This window comes from Eschscholzia californica, unplaced genomic scaffold (genome assembly GCF_041429995.1).
Source record: "Eschscholzia californica isolate CP2 unplaced genomic scaffold, dmEscCali1.0.p SCAF_2, whole genome shotgun sequence".
NCBI lineage: Eukaryota > Viridiplantae > Streptophyta > Magnoliopsida > Ranunculales > Papaveraceae > Eschscholzia > Eschscholzia californica.
Window position 1 is genome coordinate 33712055 of NW_028238309.1, and position 5854 is coordinate 33717908.

At 38.4% G+C, this 5854-nt stretch overlaps 1 long non-coding RNA gene across 1 annotated transcript; it reads right to left on the reverse strand.

The window, feature by feature from the left end:
* Positions 1-715: 715 nt before the first annotated feature.
* Positions 716-3743, reverse strand: LOC147557482 (uncharacterized). Its single transcript, XR_015235272.1, has 2 exons — positions 3664-3743; positions 716-2516 (listed from the first exon to the last, which is right to left on the reverse strand). It is a non-coding gene; the product is annotated as an uncharacterized LOC147557482 (long non-coding RNA).
* Between the last annotated feature and the right edge of the window lie 2111 nt (positions 3744-5854).

A 5854-nucleotide genomic window follows, 5' to 3' on the forward strand; every position in this document is an offset into this window, starting at 1 on the left:
AAATTCATTTGTTCAGATACGGCTGGTCCAAGTAATTGGATGGGAAATTATCATCAATCTGTTTCTACGGTACTTGATGTTACAGATTTTAGGGTCAACAAAAATTTACAAGGTCATCAATTCACATCTACTACAGAGTCCTCTGATATGACATCGGACACTCGGAAAAGACACTCTAAGAGATCGGCCATCCATCTCTCTGAGGAAAATCAAATCACACGGGTCACGGCAACCCCAATGCCGATGGAGCAATGAGTTATCTAGCATGGAACTGTCGGGGTCTCAGGAACGACCCGACAAAGTCTACTTTAAAATCGTTCCTCAATTCCACTACCCCTGACCTTGTTTTCCTCTCTGAAACTCATCTTACTTCTATTACCTCTATGCCTTCTTTTAATTATCTAGGTTTAAATAAAAAATTTATTGTTCCCTCTGCCGGTAGCAGTGGTGGTTTATTACTCTACTGGACTGATAATATTAATGTTCATGTTAATTTTCATTCCAAGAACTTAATTCATGTTACTATTACCGATGTCTCATCTTGCACGTGGGACTTATTTTGCATTTATGGCCCTCCCCGTCTTAGTGACAGACCTAATTTTTGGAGGGAACTTGCCAGTCGTATTCAAAATGTCAATGTTCCTATCGGTTGCATTGGAGATTTTAATACGATTGGATCCCACTCTGATAATTAGGGTGGCTCTGGTACCATTCCTTTTCTTGACCAATTTAAATCCTTAATGAACAATACTGGACTCTTGGACCTTGGTTTCAATGGTCCAGGTTACACTTGGACCAACAGTAGAGCACACCATCATCTAACTAGGGAGAGACTTGATCGGGCGATTTGCAATGCCCCTTGGCTTCTTAACTTCCCTAATGCGGGTCTTTTCCACCTTCCGAGGTATAATAGTGACCATGCCCCTATTCTCTTGCGCCTAGAATCGCGAGATAAGACCCTTGACACTATTGCCAGATACGAAATTCATTGGACTCAACACTCTGACTTTAGTGAGACCTTTAAGAATGTCTGGGAAACGACAAATGATTCCTTTCATGACAGAGTTGTCAAGGTTAAATCATCCCTCCGTGTCTGGAGTAAAAGGGCTTTTGGGATCCTCCAAAACAGACTAAAGATCCTTAGGAAGAGACTGTTAGATATTCAAGAATGTTTGCCCACAGTGGATACCCTTGACATTGAATCTGATTTGCAGGAACAGATATTGCATTTGGAAGAAATACAAAGGATTAAAGCAGAACAGAGATCAAGACAGAGATGGGCTCAGAACGGAGACCGTAATACAAAAGCCTTCCATCTCTCCATGACTCAAAGAAGACAGAAAAATAGAATCAGTCAACTAAAAAACTCGTCAGGAGATATTTTAAAAGAAGATAAGGACAATGCATTGGAATTGGTTGCTCATTTTCAGAACTTGTTCTCCTCGGAACCAGTGGGGCCCTGCCCCTAGAAATCTTACAAGCACATCAAGCCGTACCAGCCGAAGCACTAGGCAGTATATCTTGCGTTCCCACAGAGGAGGAAATAAAGGAGGTGGTTATGAGTATGGGGTCGTCAAAGAGCCCGGGACCCGATGGCCTACCTTGCCACTTCTACCAACACAACTGGGAAGTGGTGGGAGCAGCACTGATAGAGTTCATCCAACAGGTTTTCATCACATGTACCTTTGACCCCAATCTCAATAAAACCACACTGGCCCTCATCCCCAAGGTAAAATCTCCCACTACTGCCACTGATTTTCGGCCGATTGCTTTATGTAACACGGTTTACAAGTTCATCACTAAAATCATAGCAAACCGAATCCGTCCTTTTTTAGAAAATTGCATTAGTTGGAACCAAAACGCTTTTGTCCCTGATAGACAAATTTTAGATAATATTTTGATCACACAAGAGCTGCTCCATTCTATGCATATTTCTCAGGCAAAAAAAGGGGGGTTCGCCCTTAAAATGGATATGGCCAAGGCTTATGATCGCGTCGATTGGTCGTTTTTAGAGACGATTTTATCGGCTACAGGTATCCGTGGCCCTATTTTGAGCTTAATCATGCATTGTGTCACTACGACCTCCTTCAACATTCAAATTAATGGAGGCCTATATGGTGATTTTGAGGCTAGTCGTGGCCTAAGGCAAGGGTGCCCCTTATCACCCTACCTTTTCATTCTCATGGTCCAGTCCCTCTCCCTTCTGATTTCATTATATGAGTCTCGAGATACATTTACAGGGTATAAAATAAATAAAAACTGCCCTCGCATCTCCTACTTATTATTTGCTGATGATCTGATCCTCTTTGGGAATGCCACGGATAAAAACTTATTAGGCATCGAAAAGATCATTGCTGTTTACTCTAACTTTTCTGGACAGATGATCAACCTGGAGAAATCAGCAATCTACTTTGGTTCTCATGTTCCTTTGGATATCCGGAATCGTTTCACCCAAGATCTTCATACTCCTACTATGGATGAATATGCCAAATACTTGGGCTCTCTTATAAGAAAACCTGGAAACAGAATACACAGTTATAATTGGCTTCTTGAAAAATTCGACAATATGCTATCAGGATGGAAAGGGAAAATGGTCACTCAAGCAGGCAGAACTGTTTTGATCAAGTCTGTCCTCAATTCATACTGTACTTATCCTTTCAGCTTGCAAAAAATACCAAAGCATACCATTGATAAACTTGAACAGAAAGAACGAGCATTTTGGTGGGGACATGGCATAGAAGAAAGAAGAATTCACTTCATAAATTGGGGAATCATATCGAGCCCAAAGCAACAAGGGGGTCTAGGAATCAGAACCCTAGAACAAGTCAATGACTCTCTTCTAGCAAAGATTATATGGCCTATTATAACAAATTCAACAGCAACATGGGTCAAACTTTTAAAAGGTAAGTATTTTAATCAAAACAATTTCTGGAGTACAAATAATTCTAGCCCAAAATCTACATTGTGGCAATCTATTATCAAGATCAGACCATTCTTTCGACAACATGTACTCTGGTCAGTAGGGGATGGATCAAATATCAGGATACAACTTGATCCCTGGGTACCAAACATTCAAGACAATACTCCAATTTCTATCTTATCTTTACCTTCTAACATCTATTGGGTGTCTGACCTTATTGACACATCAAATAACAGTTGGAATATTACTTTGATCCACCATTTTTTTTATCATGTTACTGCCAATGCAATTATAAATATCCAAATACCATCAATTATTATACCTGATAAACTGGTTTGGTGTCCTCACCCCTCGGGCAAATTCTCTCCTAAATCCTTTTATGCTTCTATTCACATTCAACCCACTCTTCCTACTAATATCAGTGACTTTCCTTGGATGAAACTATGGGGAAAAAAAGACATGAGCCCTAAGATTCAAATGTTTATTTGGAGGGTACTTCATGATGGAATAGCAGTTTTAAGTAATATAGGAAAAAGAATGTATATTAACAGCCAAGAGTGTCTCATGTGTCATGATGGTACAGAAACTATTCAACATTTATTTGGAACTTGTCCAAAATTCAAACAACTCATTGAGTATACAGATTCAGATTTTCAGAAGCAATTATCTACAGATCCCATCATCAATTTAAAGAACATGCTAAACCAAGGAGAAAGAGGAAATAAAAATTGGTATATATATACTTATCTCCTTTGGGAATGGTGGTCGGGAAGGAACGATCTTCACTTCAATGGAAAACAACCAAATCTTTCTCGGATCTACAGATCGGCCACCCAAAACCTCAGGTATATTCCTTCCTTTATAGTTGATAACAATCCCTCATCAGTTTTGCAGATATCACTTTGGATTCCACCGAATGAAGGGAGAATAAAGATCAATGTTGACAGGAGTTTTACTCTGGAGAGAGGGTCAGCGGCGGCCATTGCAAGAAACTCCAGAGGCGAGATTCTTGCATCAAATAGACAAGAGTTCATCCCCAAATCCCCATTCACAGTGAGCTAAGAGCTGTCCGGCTAGGGTTGCAAATGGGACAACAACTAGGGATTCTAGGTTTTATAATAGAGAGTGATTGCAAATCCATCCTTGGATTTCTATCCAATGGCCTGGATGAGGCTCCATGGCGATTGATGGATATGATTGAGGAAACACGCGTGTTATTCTTCCAAGCGCATGCAGAGATAATTTATTGCCCTAGAGAACAAAACCAGCTGGCACATCTCTTGGCTACTCCACCACTTTAGATGGTTTAGTTTGTAGTCCTGCACTTATGTTAATTTCTTCTTTGGTCCTTTACTTTTTGTATTCAGACCTTTGATATTTATGGATTTATGTGCTTCCAAAAAAAAAAAAAAAAAAATTGTTTGTGGTTGTTTTAAGCTTACAAATTTCTAAGTAAAAGACCAAAAACAAATCATATTTGGTTTGAACGAGAGATCAAACATTTTTTCATACATCTGAAATCTCGTGCTTTTTGGTATTTTCTCATTTAATGTTTGACTTTCTTACTCCACTAATTTGAGTCAGGATTATGTTGTTTTGGAACAATAGGATAACCCTCACGTTAAAAAGGGAGATGCTAGAATGATTTAGAGGATAACTTAGAGGATGACATAATGACGTAGAATTCACTAAAAGACAAGGTTTTTTCAAAGTTTGACTACGGTGGAGACCGCTTTTCTTTCCAAATGAGGAAATATGTTATCCTCTAAGTACCAAATTCTAAGTCACTCTATCATTTCTCCGTTAAAAAGGCACTCCATTGCATGTGTTTTGTCGAGCTTCTAAGTTTAGAGTCAATGATCACTCATATTCAATCCCGGACCAATGAAATATCCAAGTTTGAAGTGGACGAAAAACAATTGAAGTTAACCGAATATTATTAAGTTGGGCAATAAATGAAAATTGAAGACCAAATTATAATGCATGCTGCATGGGGTATCTCTGGGAACAACTCTATCTAACGACCAAGATGCATTCCCTTGTTGGGATTATTTCATGATTTTAGCTTAATCCAATGAATGACATTCCTTGCGTGTTTTGCCTCATATCCAACGCACCTGAACGCAGTCTACTTTTTTTTTATGCCCACAAAGTAAAATGACTGCCAACAGCCACCTAAACTCTTTAGGGTAGCCAACATATGCACCGATTTGAAATCCACCCATTGGAAAGTTTTAAAGAGGACTCAAGACCACTCGGTTTCTCATTTCATTCAATCTCTCTTTTTCTTTTGAGTACATCAAACATTTCATGTATGTTTGGAATATATGCCTTAATCAGGAGATGAAATCAAAATATTCTAGTTTGTCTAAAATACGAATCAAAGTATTCCAGTATGACTAAAATCTAGAATCAAGATTTTCTTAATATGTCCAGAATTTAGAATCAAGAATGTTCTAGTGTATCTAGAATCAAGAGCGTTTTATTGAATTTAGATATTGAAGTCTAGAGCATCCTACGGTGCCTATACAAAATCACATAAGGAGTTATCTCAAAACATAGTCAAGGTTAATAGTTATCTCGAAACCAAGTCAGAAGTTATGAAGAAATCATGTGAGGAGTTAAGAATGTCAAGTCAAGAGAAGTCAAAGAGTTCATATTGGTAATCCCGCTTTCAGAAATTTGAGGTACCATCACGACCCTGAAAGAAAATCGTTGAATAATGGGAGACATACACCTAACTAGTGGTACCACTACAGGGTGTAAAATGTCTTAAGAAAAGTTAATTTATTATCGCCTCGTAAATCACTTTCTGTCTATACTGATTAGGTCGGAAAAAACGTTTATTGTTAGGAAAAAACGTTATCTATCTCTCGTTAATAACGAAGAAGGGATATTTTGTTTCAACTAAAAACAAAAATTCGGTTTTAAAAA